The sequence below is a fragment of the Neolamprologus brichardi genome, chromosome 3 (assembly GCF_056152115.1).
Source record: "Neolamprologus brichardi isolate AB-2024 chromosome 3, ASM5615211v1, whole genome shotgun sequence".
Taxonomy (NCBI): Eukaryota; Metazoa; Chordata; class Actinopteri; order Cichliformes; family Cichlidae; genus Neolamprologus; species Neolamprologus brichardi.
The window spans coordinates 61,122,629-61,140,027 of record NC_142106.1 but is presented as its reverse complement, the minus strand read 5'-3'; the positions used below and the strand labels follow the sequence as shown (position 1 = coordinate 61,140,027).

Here is a 17,399-nt window from a genome sequence, read left to right as displayed (position 1 = left end):
TGCTGCTGCTAGTGGTTCGATAAAAATTGCAAACAGTGAAGGGGAGAGTGGGCATCCCTGCCTGGTGCCCCTCAGGAGACATAAGCTGGAGGATGTCTGGTCATTTGTTCTGACACAAGCTGTTGGGGAATTATATAATATTTTTAACCAGTTGATGAAAGAAGATCCAAAACCAAATTTGTGTAAAGTTGCAAATAGAAATTTCCAGTTAACTCTGTCAAACGCTTTTTCTGCATCTAAGGAAAATATTGTAGTTTCAAGGTTTTTGCTGTATGAGTAGTCTATCAAATTAAGTAATCTACGTGTATTTGTTGATGAGTGCCTACCTTTTATGAAACCAGTTTGGTCAGGATGAATTAAGAGGGGGGTTATTTTCTCTAGTCTCTTCGAGAGAGCTTTGCAGATTATTTTGAGGTCTACATTAATAAGGGATATTGGACGATAGCTTGAGGGATATACAGGGTCTTTGCCTGGTTTTAGCAGGAGATTAATGTTTGCAGAATTCATATTTGATGGAAGTCTGCCCTTTTCTTTGATTTCCAACAACGTTCTGTAAAAAACTGGTGCTAGAATCGTCCAGAATTCTTTGTAGAATTCTGCAGGAAAGCCGTCTGGACCTGGAGCCTTATTATTGGACATACTTATCAGGGCTTCCTGGAGTTCACCTGATGTCAGTGGCGAATCCAGTGCCATTGCTTGAGCTTCTAATAATTTTGGGAGAGTTATGTTGTCTAAAAATTGATCAATTTCCTTTTTAGATGGGTTTATTTGTGGTGAATACAACGTTTTATAGAAATCCCTGAAAATGTTGTTTATTTGTTTCGGTTCATATATTGTGTTCCCAGATGAATCTTGAACAGCACATATAGTTGTTTTTTCTTTATTTATTTTTAGCTGGTTTGCTAGAAATTGACCGGATTTATTACTATGTTCATAATTTTGTAAGCGTAGTCTTTGTACTAAGAATTTTGTTTTTCTATCAATTATCTCATTTAATTCTAGTTTTGTTTTGCGTATTTTGTTCAATGTTTCCTGATCTTGGTGGAACGCGTAGGCTTCTTCTAGTGATTTGATGTTTTTTTCCAATTCCTGAATATTTTTGTTTTCTTTTTATGTGATGAGAAAGAAATTATTTTACCTCTCATCACAGCTTTCCCTGCTTCCCATAAAACAGAAGCTGATGTTCCGGGAGTGTCATTAAAGTCTAAATATGAAGTCCACTCTTTTTTAAAATATTTAATAAAGTCTTCATCTTTAAGCAGTGATGTATTAAATCTCCAGTTTTTACTTGGCGTAGTATTATTCTTGTGCATTAGTGTTAAAGATACAGGAGCATGATCGCTGACAGCTATAGGATGAATCTCAGTGTCTGAAATGTCGCTCAGCAGTGAGCTGCTGACCAAAAAATAATCCAGACGAGAGTAGGAGTGATGAACATGTGAGAAAAAAGTATATTCCTTACTGGTGGGGTGAAGGGAGCGCCATGCATCGCAAAGACCAAAGTCGCTCATATACTGTTTGATTATATTTGTGGACTGCCAATTACGCTGAGTTCCTGCTGTATTGAGCCTATCCATTTCTTCATTCAGTCCAAGGTTGAGGTCGCCTCCAAGCACAAGTGTGCCATCTAAGTGTTCAGAGAGTGCACTGAAAAAACCGTGAAAGAATGAGGGATCATCAACATTTGGACCATATACACTTACAATACATAGCTTTTTATCAAGTATAGATAGTTTAATGATTAAGAATCTGCCCTCTGGATCTATAACTGTATCGAGTACTGTGAAATTAATTTTTTTATGGATTAAAATTGCTACTCCCCTTTGTCTAGAATTATAACAAGCTGAGAACACATTAGGAAACTCAGGTGTTTTAAGTTCATTCGAACCTCTAAGAGGTCTGTGGGTCTCTTGTAAAAGGACAACATCTGCCTGTAGTTTTTTGAGTTGGTTAAATATTTTTAACCTCTTTTCTCTGGAGCCAGCTCCATTTACATTCCATGTAACGAATCTTAGTGCACCCATAGATGTCTGTACATAACTAGGGGTGTACTCTGTGTGTGTCGCTTAGACAGGTGGAGAGAATACATCACTTGTTCATAAATAAGGAGAGGGAGAGAGAGAAAAAATGTGTGGCGAGATGCTCCTTGAGTCTGACTATGTGTTTGCATATTTACTAATATGAGTATGCTTGGCTTAAGTGGTTGTATCCTGTAGGTCTGTGTGCGCTGTCTGACTGATGTAAATGTGCTGCCGTTGAGCGCATGACTGTGCGTGATCGTGCAGTGAGTAAGTGTCGAAATAAATGATGTTTGTGGATGAGTGTGGAAGCAGGTGATCGAAGCAGTGAAAGAAATAAAGAAAGAAACCAAGGACGAGGGTGAGCAGCATAAAAACAAGAGGGGGAAAAGAGAGAAGAAAAAAAAAAAAAAAAAAAAAAACCGAGAAGAGAGAAAAGAAAATGTAAACATTCCAATTAAGTCACTGACGGAGAGTGACGGTGTTAATATTGCTATGAAATCACACTTAAGATGCGATTTGATACCGGTAAGTTAAACAGATGTTAATGCAAGTTAGTGTGAGTGGATAGGGAAAGGGTGTATCGGATTCTTATCTGGTCTGAAGTTAATACAGCCACGGAGTGATGTTGGGGTCGCGGTGGAGCTGTCCGTCCACGTACAGCCGGTCCACAGCGATGACAGCGCGGGAGCCTTTCTGGATGAAGCCGCGTCGAATTGGGAAGAGGACCCTGCGTCGTTCCTGCAGGTTTTAGACGTGTCCTTGAACCAACACAGCTGATTTAAAGGCTAAATGAGCTCCTCAACATGTCCTGAAGTTCTCCAGAGGCCTGGTAACGAACTAATCATGTGATTCAGGTGTGTTGACCCAAGGTGAGATCTAAAACCTGCAGGACACCGGCCCTCGAGGCCTGGGATTGCCCACCCCTGGGTTAGTCTGTTGATCCTTCAGCCTGAGTGTCTTAATATGGAGGCTGTGACCCGAGTCCATGTTTAAGAAATACATTTGGAGTTTTCAGTGTTTCCATGTCGTTGTGTTGTGATGATCACTTTGATTGTTGCTGCCATAATCTGAGAGTTTGTGTTCACTTTACACTTTGTATTTTTAATCCGTAGATTTAGTTTCCCCCAAACAGCTGGTGATGTTTAGCTTCATCAGGCTGGTGTGTTTAAGGAGTGGCAGCTGTTCTTCACCTGACTGCTGTCCTGTTTGATATTCACTTACAGTTATTTTTGTCTTTTCATTGTTCTTCTGCTTCCACTCTCACAATAGGACGAATGTTTACTTCAGAATCACTGTGACTGTCAGAATCCCTCACTCTGGATAAACACACTAGCTTTTCACCAACCAGCAACATACTTTCCTAGATTTTACACCACCTGCTTGCGCCTCTCTCCTTTACCTAGGAATACAAAGACCTTTCAATAATATAAGATAAAAGTTACCCAGTTGCCCCTGCTGGTGGTTTTTGTCCTTCAAGTTTGGGTCCTTGACCAGAGGCCTGGCTTGACCTACGTTCACACTGCAGGTCTTAATGCTCAATTCAGATTTTTTGATCAAATCTGATTTTTTTTGTCTGGTTGTTCACACTACAAATAAAATGTGACAACAAACGTGCTCCAGTGTGAACGGTTCACGGTCCTCAAAGCGGCCGCATGCGCAAAAGAAAACGTCACACACAATGCAGTCTGTTTACAGAAATAAAAATGGCAACTACAGAGCTAGTAGGTGTTGTTGCAGGAGTCTATCGATTTCTGCACATCGTAACCGACAGTATTTTGACAAATTAATTAGAGAAAGAAGGACACTGAGAAAAAATAGAGGCTGTGCTTTAACAATGGCCTTGTTTGGAGCAGTGGCTGCTACCTCGGTGCAGAGGTATGTGTTCTCCGGCACTGATAATTGGCTTGTGTCAGTGACCTAAAAGACGGATTTAATGCAACACGACCATTCAAACAGCAGTCGCTTTCTAAAACATCAGATATGTATCAGATTCAGTGCCACATACAAAAGTGACCTGAGTCGGATGTGAAAATATCAGATTTGTGATGTTCAAACTGTCACACCATGATCAGATATGGGTAAAAAAAAAGTCAGATTTTTTACCGCGTGTGTGAATGTAGCCTAAAAGACAGGACAGAGGAACTAATCATGACACCAAAGGAACAAGCCTTAAGACTAATAAAGGCTGGGGTCTACCACACCATGCAAGATCCCAGGTGTAGGTTGTGCTAAGATGTCCCTGAGATAATCCACCACACTGCAAAATGCTATGTGTACATGCACACACACACACATCTCAATGATGGCCTCAGGCTCTCAGCTCCCTGTAGCAGCAGGTCGTAGCAGCATCAGTGATGAAAATGCAGCTGCAGCTGCTTTTCCACTCCTGGAAGTTAATCAGGTCAAAGCTGGAGCTTCACCCTGTTCAGAATGAACAATGTGAGCCGGCTTCACACCACAGAGGCCTCCAGGACAACCGTGGGCTCCATCGAGGCCAACAGCTGCTGGGACATCGTGTCACTGTTCTTTAACAATCTCAGCAAACGCCAAAATCCTCTTCAGTGAAACTCTGGCACACAATCCAAACACAAGAAGGCTAAAGGACATGCAGCCCTCTGTCCTCTGTGTGACCCACAGCCGTGGCTCACATGTGGGACTGTGGCCTGGTGTGACCTGAACACTGTGGGAACCTGAGGGGCAAATCCCAGGATTTCATTTGGCTCATTAGAGATAAGATGGATTATGTGAATGAAAAGGCAACACACACACACACACACTCACACACACACTCACACACACGTAGCGTAGCTGTAGCCCGACTGGCTCATCTGCTAACCAGAGGGTTGCTGGTTCGATACCTGGGAGTGCAAACGGGAGCGAGTCTACTTATCTGGTTCCAATAATCTGCTGGTTTCCCTTTAATCCTGAAGGATGTTCCTCACAAAGAGCAGCAAGTCTGTGCAGGTCCTCAGTCAGCCAGCTCAGCGTCGTCTGAGGAGCTTCTCAGAGTTTCATCTCTCACTTCTTCAGCTCCAAGCCCAGTTGGTGTCCCAGATACATGCCACTGATGGCCAGGAAGTGACATCACTGGATCAGCTATGAGAGCGAAACCTTCAAGACTCAAACCTGCCTGGCAACGAGGGAAACGCCACACAGGAACCAACACCAAAGTCCAGGTGCAGATGTTCCCTCACCGGGATGTCATCGGTTGTTGTGTTTGCGTCACGGGACAGGTTGTGTTGCTGTAACAGCCCCACCCACACTGAGGTGGAGCTCAACTGTGACTGAGAAACAGAGTAAAGTAGAGTCGAGTGGAGCTGAGGCAGTTATGTTCTACTGGAAAAGAGGCGACTGTGGCGTCAGTCAGTAGTTCGATCCACTTTATGAGCAGATCAGGAAGTGAGACGTTTGTATTTACATAAAATAAAACAAATGAGATGATTTGATGATTGGCTGAATCCACTCTGGTTATCAGTCAGTAACTCTGCACTCAAACATTTGTCTTTGATAAACAGTTTAAAATGATCTGAATGAAACTTTGGATCCAACATCACTGGTGGAACAATGATCGTCCCTTTAACTGGAAACAGATGAAACCAGTTTGTTCTTCAGAAGCCGACATTCAGGTTTTACTGAGTGACGTCAAAACAACATGAAGCTGCTCCAGCTCAGTTCAGGGTCCCTGCAAACAGAGATAATCAGAAGTAAATACAGACTCTCACACACACCATCAATATTTAAGGATGTTTTCACTGCGGTTTAAATCCTACATATACTTGATGTTAATGCAGGAGTAAAGCCTCTCAGAATCCAACACATTTAAACCTCTGTGACTCAGGACTGTGTGAAGTGCACAATCGAACACTTTTTAATCTGTTTCAAGTGAAACACAATGAAGTGTTCAAAGGAAAAACATGTTACTATGTGAATCCTGCTTGATGGATCAGAGCAGAGGCTTCACTCTGTGCTCTGTTCATCACTCTGTCAGTCTGAGTTATTCATGAAGGAGCTGATGATAAGCTGGTTAATGTTGGCACACACACTGTGACACTGTCAGACATGAGGAAGTGTGCAGGTAAACTTTGCTCAGAAATGATAATGAGGAGTTACACAGACTGATGGAGCTCATAGAGTGAGACGTTTATTTTACATGAAGTAAACCTGATGTATGATCTGATCTGTAGATCAAACTGATGTGTTAGTGTTCATACAGCTGTGTTTAATAACCTGTTGTTTAGGGCTGGGCGATAAGGCCTCAAATCCATATCATTTGAAGCATGTGCGGTAACGATATATATCACGATATATTCTTTTCTTCTGTATAACGTATTTTCCACACTATAAGGCTTAAAATCTTATAATTTCCTCAAAAATCCAGAGTGTGCCTTATGTATGAATTCTGGTTGTGCTTACTGACCTCGGACTGATTTTGGCTGCAGAAATCTGTTAAAATGTTTTAGTACAACTTTGGTAAGCTGTTTTGCCGTTGGGCTCGTCCGCTGTAGCAGGACAAAGATTTGAAGTGAGGACAAGCTTCAGGTTCACAGACACAAAAAGCAACTCTGTAGCTGCAGAGCTGACCTACCAACAAGAGGCAAAGAAGTCATTCAACATTTGTTTTTATGGACCTCCTGAGACCCACTGCCCTCACATGGAGACATGGTGGCTGGGAGGACTTCAGTGAGCCTCCAAACATGGCTGCTGCTTAATTTTCCACACATCTGTTCACATCTGTATGTTTCAGCTTTGTCCTTCAGTCACAACATGGTTCATCTTCATCTTAACTTCCTGCTTCTATCATGGTTAAAGCTGATGAATCCTCTGGACATCAAACACTGATGGTGTTATTGGAGCTGAGTGCAGTTTGATGGCTTTATTATCCACACTGTGACACATGGCAGCTGTCAGAGCAGAACACAGGAAGTCAGCAGGCGTGTTTCAATTCAGCCTCTGCTTCCTCTGAAGGTTCATGACATCACAGCGAGGCCACGAAGGCCGTCCAGACTCCCACAAACGTGTCCTCCTCCTCCCTGGATTTGAAGGACAGGTGGGCCCACCCTATCCCAGGATGCATTGCAGCGTGGTGGTGGAACATATATCTGGGTCCAGAGATGGAGCAGTGCTCTCTCTCTGAGTCTTTGAGGCTGTTTCTGTTTGAGTCTGGCTTCAGTCTAATTTAGCAGCTGTGACATCAGAGATTGTAGGGGAGGAACAGCCACACCCACAGGTGAGTTTCCCACCCAGAACCAGAGCGTGGACATCACCTCTGTCTGCGCTGTGTTGGTCACAAGCTTTGTTCTGGGCTTTTAACTGGAGGGTGGAGCTTGTGAGTGATGGAAGCTGAGAGCTGTGTTTGCACATGCTCAGTGTGACAGGATGTTGGCTGCTGTGTTTGCACATGCTCAGTGTGACAGGATGTTGGCTGCTGTGTTTGCACATGCTCAGTGTGACAGGATGTTGGCTGCTGTGTTTGCACATGCTCAGTGTGACAGGTTGTTGGCTGCTGTGTTTGCACATGCTCAGTGTGACAGGATGGTGGCTGCTGTGTTTGCACATGCTCAGTGTGACAGGATGGTGGCTGCTGTGTTTGCACATGCTCAGTGTGACAGGATGGTGGCTGCTGTGTTTGCACATGCTCAGTGTGACAGGATGTTGGCTGCTGTGTTTGCACATGCTCAGTGTGACAGGATGGTGGCTGCTGTGTTTGCACATGCTCAGTGTGACAGGATGGTGGCTGCTGTGTTTGCACATGCTCAGTGTGACAGGATGGTGGCTGCTGTGTTTGCACATGCTCAGTGTGACAGGATGGTGGCTGCTGTGTTTGCACATGCTCAGTGTGACAGGATGGTGGCTTCTGTGTTTGCACATGCTCAGTGTGACAGGATGGTGGCTGCTGTGTTTGCACATGCTCAGTGTGACAGGATGTTGGCTGCTGTGTTTGCACATGCTCAGTGTGACAGGATGGTGGCTGCTGTGTTTGCACATGCTCAGTGTGACAGGATGGTGGCTGCTGTGTTTGCACATGCTCAGTGTGACAGGATGGTGGCTGCTGTGTTTGCACATGCTCAGTGTGACAGGATGGTGGCTGCTGTGTTTGCACATGCTCAGTGTGACAGGTTGTTGGCTGCTGTGTTTGCACATGCTCAGTGTGACAGGATGGTGGCTGCTGTGTTTGCACATGCTCAGTGTGCAAACAGTTCATTTTTTCATGCCCTTTGTCTGGATGCTAATCCAGCTGTGTCTGTTTGTAATGACAGTAAATAAATGTCAGACTTACAGCTCCTGTTTTACTGCATTAAAGTGATCAGATGAGTTCAGCACTTTGACGGATGGAAGTGAAAGCAGGAAATGACAAATGTAGCACAGCAGCAGCGTTTAACACGTCTGAGCTGGAAACAGAAACTCTGGGATGAACATCATTCATAGAACAACTTCCAGCTTCTTTTGCTCGGCTACAGTTTGGATGGATTTGCATTTAAAGATGCAACAAGACTAAAATGGTTAGTGTCAGGAGGTCAAAGGTCAGAGCTCCTGTGGGTCTAAGGGCGGCCTCACGCTGGAGAAGGATGAAGGAGTCTGACCTGAGCCAGTGTTTGACATGAACACATCAGCACTGCTGTCAGTGAGCCTAACGACAGCCGTTAGCATCATTTCAGTGTTTCAGTCATAAAAACACTTCCTGTCACTGTGGTAGTTACAGTGACATCATGCAGTTTGTGCTTTGACCTCCAGAGGGCGACAAATCAGCACAGACAGAGAGCTCCATTCAAACTTTGCTGCCATCAGTAATAATTCTTCAAATATAATCATCAGTGTTTGAGCAGCTATGATATCAGGGACAATCTAGACATGTGTGACAATACTGAACATGTCACATGACACACCTTAAACATCATGTGATCCACTCTCAGTCTGCGCTTTCATTCATGACTTCAACAGGTTGAAATGAGCTTTGAACAAACATCAGTTCAGTGTTGAAATATTTAAACGCTGCAGGAAGAACAACAAAGTGATGACGGATGTTTGTGTTTCAAAGAGGAGAAACAGCAGAAATAAATCACAGCCTGCCAGAGGTTTGGAGTTTCCGAGGTGCATGTGAACGCAGCACACAGTGTCCAATGCTCCAGATTGCCCTCAAACGTCTCTTTGGGTGTTTCCTTCCTGCTCAAAGTTTACTTTCACTTCCTGAACTTCGTGGAGTGGAGCTTGTTGTTGGTGTGTGAAGAAACTGTAAGTTTGCTTTGTTTCCTCCTTTAACAGTTTGTCTTTAGGAACTTTACTGTTTGTTCAGCTCATGTTTGATTTCTTCACACAACAAACTGTGTGTGTTTGTATTTCCGGTCTCTCCATTAAAGTCAGTGTGTAATGTTTTCCTGGCTAACATCAGCTGTGTGCAGCTTAGTTCAGCACAAATCTGCCGCTCCATAGTTCACGGTAACGGACTCACAGCTGGACCAACGAGGCCGAGTGTGTCCGCCACTCTGAGCTACGTTCGTGTTTGTGTACTTGTAGTTTGTACTTTGTGAGTTCACTCAGAGCCCGCAGAGGACGCAGCGTACGTGATGACGTCACAGCCCTTTACCTCCTTTACTGTCACTGTGATTAATATTTACACACGAGACACCTGCAGAGCTCTGACGCTAAGCTAGCCACACAGCATGCTAACGCTAAGCTAACACTAAGAGTTCTTACAGACACGAGTTAAAAAGCTGCTTTTAGTTTGTGATCAGAGTCCAGGACTGAGAGCAGCAGCAGAGCTGATGGATGATGAATTACTGGATGGAAGAAGCTTCTCATTAGCAGTGAATCAGTGTGTGTGCAGTTCTCTGCAAACTCAGCAGGAATAATTAGTGTGAAGCTTTAACTCTGCTGATCCTCTTTGAATCATGGATCAGCTGAAATGTTAAAATGTTGTTCACACGTGTTGAACTGACTGAAGCTTCCAGTCACAGTGAATCAGTGTGTGTCAGTGAATGCATCGTGTGTGCTTCAGGCTCCATCTAGTGGACTGATAGTAGAGCAGCTGATGGCAGCTTCCTCTGCCTCACACTGCTGTCTGACTGCATTCAGCTGACACTGAGATGAAGCAGGAAAGAAGCAGCTGATATTTGGACAGCACACATGATGAAAGGAGGATTTCAGTTGATGTGCACATGAATGATTTGTGTTTCCTCTGCAGGTGAAGGTAGAAAGTGTGTGTGAGCTGATGTGAATTGAGCAGCATGGATCAGTGTGAGGACAGAGAGGAGGGAGTCCCTCCCTCTAAGAGCACTCTGTGTGGGGAACATGAGAGCCAGACCAAAGCTCAGAGGTGAGATGACCATCTCTAACTGTCCATGACTCTTCTCCATGTCACAGCTCAGCACTCACATCACTGCTCCATCATTATTCACAGGAACCAGCCTGGACCTCCACCCAGCTCTGTGTCTGCTGCAGAGAGGTGAGCTGTTAGTAACATGAACTCTCTGATTTAAATGATTTGATGTTTCCTGGTTTCTAAAATGCATCTCTGTAGGAGAGCAGTGTCTCAAAGGACACACAGGCTCAGCTGTCATTTCATCTGGTTTAAGACACATTTGGACCATCACAGTCACGTCTCCATCCCGCTTTTATTAATTAACTTCCTGTTGCTTGCAGATGACAGGAACACAAAGTGTTTGTGCCACGTGATGCTGCAGGAATTGTTTACATGTCCATGATGGTTTTTCACAGGAACCAGCCTGGACCTCCACCCAGCTCTGAGTCCTTACAGAGTGACCGGTCTGAAGATCGTCCCAATTTTAAATCCCAGCCTGTGTCTGCTGCAGAGAGGTGAGCTGTTAGTAACATGAACTCTTTGATTAAACTGCTCGATGTTGTTGGATATAAACTGCAGTACAAACATGTCGTTCCCTCAGTCCCATTTAAACTGTCTTTTAAAACAAGTCTTTGGTTTTTAAACAACTGAAAACCCACTTCAGCAAACAGGAAGTGATCAGAGCGTCCGTCCACTTCCTGTCAGGCCCTGCAAACATTTCATATTGAAGAAAAGTAGTTGATATCTCACATTTTTACTCCACCACATTCAACCATTTTGACATTTTAAAGCATGAAACTCTTGTCACATGACTCCTGTTATGTTATAGAGTCATGTGACCACCAGGGAGTGATTTGTATGGATGAAACACATTCAAATCAATCTGATTCATCAATGGAAACATTTTTGGTGTAAAATGCACCAACACTGAAAACGCTGAAGATAAAAACACAACAAATGAAATATGAACAAATCGAGGCTTTGAATACACGTGTGTGTGTTTGAGACACAGAGATAAATGATTGTGTGTCTGTCCTATTGCTGCATGAGGATTTTATTGTAGATTTTGTGCGTTTACACTTTTGACCACGAAGGTGTTGAAAGGGCGTAAAACAGTTGGAGGCACAAGAGTAAACACTAGTGCTGTCAGTAGATTAAAAAATGACTAATTAATGACACAATTTTCTGTCATTAATCGTGATTAATCACAATTACTTGATCAATAGTTGCAATTACATGTTTTCAACTTTATATTTAAGCCTGTAACAGACGTTTACACCATATAATGAAGTAAATGCAGAATAAACACAAAGAATGTTAAACGCTTCAATTCAAAGAGACTTTGAATAGTTTTCTTCAGTCTTTAACTCAGCTTCTCTCCTGTAAATACAACTTTGTAACAAACATATATACTAAAAGGTAAGTGTGCACTAATATATAATAATATATAATCTATATTACTGCTGTTAATGAAAATGTTTAATCAGACTCATCACAGGGTTACTGTGGATTAATTTGGATTAATCACGATTAAATATCATTTTTAATGTAAACTAACCAAATTTCATTTCATGAGCAAACAGACTCGAGAGAAAAGGGCAAATTTACACACTTAACATGTTTATTGAACGACTCTGTAAACTCTTGTTGTGTTTGTGGATATATGACTGACTTTAATTATCCATAAAATCATCACATTCTCTGTAAGATTAAAGTCAACTATTGAACGGCGTATGTTTTGAAGTAAAGGCTTTAAAACCAAGTTAGTACAAACATCGCTGATGTCACATAACTTTCCCGACATGTGGCCAACAGTAATGTTTTAATGTTCTTCATTATTAAACATTTGCGCATAAATAAGTGACAAAATATTCAGTACTTACTTTTCAAAGTTTACTCTTTGGCCGCTCCGCATCTGCCGTCTGCGGCAAAATTATCCAAACCACCACCACGCTATGAATTCTGGGATATGTTTGCCCATGAAGGCTACACCGACCCATCCTTAAAATACAGGGAACTAAAGGACGCATTTGAGGGCCGCATTTCGAGCAGCCTTTGAATTGAGACAGCCTTCGTCACGTCGCTGTGACGTAATCGGCCTGAAAATGCGGCCTTTAAGGCTGCAGACCCTGAATTAGGATACAGCCCAAATCCGGTCATTGGTACTTCCTGGCTTGTGTAGTTACTAGGTAACAAAAGCTCAACACTGCCCCTAGCGTCCTGGAGCACTTCTGTTGTGATTTGGAGTTTGCATGTGTTTTGGATTTTGTACGTGTTTTTGTCTTTTTGTCTTTTTGTCCATAACACAGTCTTTTACTGTGTTATGAAATAAATATGTATTCTTAGGGCTTATTTTGTGACTATATTGTTTTATGTATTTTAGTAATAAAGGCTTGTAAAGCAAGGCTATTTTTGACTCACAAACTAAGTGCTCAGCTAGACTGAAAAACAGGAAGTTAAATGGTAAAATGGTAAATGGCCTGCATTTGTATAGCGCTTTTCTAGTCCTTAAGGACCCCAAAGCGCTTTACACTACATTCAGTCATTCACCCATTCACACATACATTCACACACTGGTGACGGCAAGCTACATTGTAGCCACAGCTGCCCTGGGGCGCACTGACAGAGGCAAGGCTGCCGGACACAGGCGCCACCGGGCCCTCTGACCACCAGCAGTAGGCAAACATGGGATTAGTATCTTGCCCAGTTAGTGTAGAGTTGTACAAACATATTAATAAATACAGGAAACCAGACACAAAAAAAGAGGAACTAGTAACATACAAGGAGTTGTTTTTATCAAAACTATGTGTGACGTGTAAAGTACCAAAATAACACCAATATGAGACACATTTTTAGCTTCTAATGTTAGAGATTCTGCAACTGGCTTTGGGCTGTGCAGGGCTCTCTCTTCCGGAAGATGATTGAATAAAGAATCATAAATGTTTTGACCAGTCCTGAGTCGGGTTTTCTCTGTTCTCTCATGGGGATCAAAGAATCGGGTTTAATATTTGGTATTTCCGCCCCATTTCCTTTGCAAAAGAGAGAACAAATGTGGCCCAAGTTTGGATCTAAAATGAGGCGAACAGAAGACCGGTCTAAAAAGATTTAAAGGTAAGCACAAGCCTGTTCAAAAAAGCAAATTTGGCATATTGGATGAATTCTAAATTATCTGTTCGCTGAGTTGACGATCTTAACTATTAAATTGGCTCAGTAGTGGTAAAACTAAATTTCTGAGAATAAAGGTAAATCTTTGGGGTAACAATAATTAAATTTTGAGAATGACAGTACTGAGTTAAAGGAAATATGGTATTTCATGGTGAAAGAGAAAAAGAAGTTAATATGTGTGTTAAGAAAACACAGTAAAATAGGTAATTGGTTATTTCTTTGAGGGCCTTAAGTCCCTATTGGTTATAAGGTTGGACCTACATCGATTAAAACCTGCTGTTTTGATTTTTGTTTCAAATTAATGTCAGTTAGGACGGAAGTTAGACTTCTAGGAAGTGCATAAGTTCAGGGGTGGGAACCCCCTAACTTTCACAGACTTGTAAAAGGACCCTGCGCCGTCAGCATAATTCCAGTTGGTGACTGGAAGGACTTGGGACCCTTCTTAATAACCAGTGATTGAAGAATCACTTTGCCGTTCAGAATGGCATATGCACTTTTTTGGGCAGCAAAGGTTGGACCTTATATTATATTAAATATTATATTAAAACAAACTTCGTTATGACACATGAACACTGCTGCAACTATGAATGAAGATCAGGAATTTAGGGGTTTTAAAAAACGTTGAAACCAAGCACACCATTGTTTTTCTTGTGACATTACCAATAAGTTTGATGTGTGACATGGCCCTCTTCCTATTGAAAAAACAAAAGTTGTATCCAAGGTGGCCGACTTCTTATTGGCCACCATGGTCACCACCCATTTTGAGGAGTTTGCCCCCTCACATATACTAATGTGCCACAAATATTTTTTCATCACTGTAGTGACTGTTGTGGTAAATTATTACAGCCACTGAAGAGGCTATATAAATTTATTAAAGTTCTCTCTTTCTCTTATATTTAATATAACCACACTACGGATGGACAAGCGCCTGTTTTTATGCGTTTTTGTTGGTAACAACCAGTGTTACAAAGAGCCGTCAGGTGCTAAAAAATAAACCTTAGACTCAAACATTAGAACAGGCTTTTCCCCGCAGCACGCCGTGTAATAAATACTCACGAAGAAAATACAAATACTTATGTCAAAAAATGTATCGTTTCATACATTGGTCAAAACACTCGATTCCAGGTACACGACTCCCCACTGGAAACACTTCACACAATTCGAGTTCCCCGAGATTCACAGAATTGACAGAAAATGTTACATTTCTGTGATTTATATCGTTATTGGGATGATAGATGTCTTATATCGGGATATGAGATTTTGGTCCTATCGCACAGCCCTACTATCACCTCTGTTCTCCTGCTCACTAACTGCAGGGTGGTCGCTGGTCCACCTACTGTCAGACTTGCACATCTGTTTGACCATAAGCAGTTATAGTGTCAACAACTGTTGGAGGTTTGAGGTCTTTATAATTACAGTGCAGGTGGATGTATAGATGTAGTAATGAATTGAATTAAACCTGTTGGCTTCTGTCTGTTTAAAAATCCTTTGTTATAAATGTTATAACAATATAAATGTTTGTTATATTGAATCTGCTTCAACAGGAAGTAATTACAACAACACAAGTTTTTGCATTGTTGATTTACGCTGACTTCATTAGACCAAATAAAATTATTATATTAAATTAGTGAAAACATTAACAGATAATTAGATATTAGTTATCAGGTATGTCTAAGGCAAAGTGAGATGTTGAGACAGAAGAATCATGTTAGAAATTAATAAAACGAATGTAGATGAATGTAGTATTTATTTTCAAAGTGTTTTAATCATATTAGTATAAAAAGTCATAATTACTTGTACTCTAAAATGCTATGTTCCTATATAATAATACCAAATAATAGTTATCAATTTCTATTTGTACACAGACTTAACTCAAAGAGCATATGTCAGTCTCACTGTCTGTGTGTTTGACCTCAGCTGTCCCTCTAATGGACTCATTTCTAATGGTGTCCCTGTTTGCCACTCCCAATAAAACTCTGCCACCTCCACCTTTTGGGGCAGAGAGTACGTAACACAGAGCTGTAACTCTTAAAATTCTCCTCCTTTTTAAATCAAAAATTCACAGTTAGGAAAAAAACAACCAACAACAGAAAATCAAAACAATATCCTTGTGTCAAGGGGAAATTGTACCCTAGTAGTCATTATAATCTTTTAATAATATAAGTTTACTTATGGTAGAATACTGCTTGTAATCATTTGTGTTTAGAAGTATATAGTTGATGGCATATTGAAAGAATGTCTCATCCTAGGAGGTCTGTGTAGCATGAAGAGGGGGGTGCGTTCACTCCTCTTCAGAGTGCTCTGGCTTTTACACCCACACCCACATCCTGGGAGCGTGGGAAAGGGGCATACCTTCTTTTATTGTTTTATGATAGGATAAACGTGTCTCTAAGTGCCTTTTGTTTAGATGAACTGCTGGACTTCCAGACCAGCAGGTTTAGGGAAGTCTTCATGGGGTCACACTTTGACCCCCCACACGCACACATATACGAAACCACATCCCAATGTAATGAACAAACACACCCACCGATGTATATAAATAAAGACCAGGGCAGTGGCAGGGCGCGAGTCTCGGAGCCATCACTTCTGTGCGAGTGTTCTGTGACTGCCCTTGCTGCAAGTAAAAACTGTGTGTTTCTCCTCTCTGATTCGAAGCTGAAGAAGTGTCTTAGAATACATCTTTTGACACCTTGTGTTGCCTCGTCCACCTTCCTTTTGTTTTCTGTCCACATTACCACACTTAGAGAGACAAACTGTCACTTCTTATTTTTCTTATTACCACAGACAGCACACATGATGGAAAGGAGGATTTGAGTTGATGTGCACATGAATGATTTGTGTTTCCTCTCAATCATGTTTAATTTCAGGTCAGCTCTGTTTCACACACATGTTCATATGTGAAGCGGTGTGTGTAGGAGTGTTTCCACAAACACAGCAGTCAGGGTGTAAAGAATGTAGGAGTAGTGATGGTAAATTTGATTCTTTTTACTGAATCGAGTTTTAATGAGTCACTCACCAAAGTGAATCGGATTTTTGAGTCATTTGATTCACTGAGTCAGTTGACCAGAGAGTGCAAAAAATGTACATTTTCACTCAAACTTAATTTGTTTCTCTTTTCATGTAAATCCCACTGCTACGATGAATGATTCTAAAAAAATCAACTATTTTATAGAGCAAAAAAGAGCAAAAACATTTCTAAAATTAAGCAATTTCCTATCAAAATTGCTTAATAAACATTTATTTTGTTTATTTGTATTTTATTAGTATTTTCCTTAAATGTGTTAAATATATATTTCCTCATCTAAATGTCCACTGAGCTGTGAGCCAGGGGGCGGTAATGTGCCTTAACATTGGTTGCCAACCAAGAAGAAGAAGAAGCTGTGAGCCAGGAGGGAGGGGGTGAGGGAGTCAGTGAGTGAGTGATTCATTCGCTCTATGATTCAGCTCAGGAGGGAGGGGGTTAGTGAGTCCTGAGTGATTCGTTCGCGCTATGATTCAGCACAGGGGGTTAGTGAGTGAGTGAGTGAGTGAGTGATTCGTTCGCTCTATGATTCAGCACAGGAAGGGAGGGGGTGAGTAGCTCAAATGTGCTGTTAGCATGTTAGCAGAGCGATGCTACTGTGAACCGAGGAGCTATTTTCTTGATGTGAGCTTCTACTCAGGGTTTTTTCTTCCAGTTCAGAGCAGAAATCCTTTTGTTAAGAAACTGGCTGTTGATTTCCCCCCCCCCCACAATTTTAATTATAAGCTAGATATATTTCTACTAATGGAATTAGTTTGCTAACAGCAACAGGGATGAGTCAGTGAGTCAGTTGGGCTTGTGAATCATGATTCACGAGTCAGTAAAGTGATTCTCGAGTATTGAACGATTCGTTCACGAATCGAACATCACTAGTAGGAGGTGTTTGTGTCTGTAG

General features: G+C 41.8%; 1 protein-coding gene across 4 annotated transcripts in view; it reads left to right on the top strand.

Annotated features, from left to right (window-relative positions):
• Positions 1 to 17,399, top strand: part of LOC102777248 (NLR family CARD domain-containing protein 3-like) — a 1,099,208-nt gene that overhangs the window by 390,054 nt on the left and 691,755 nt on the right. The window lies entirely within an intron of this gene.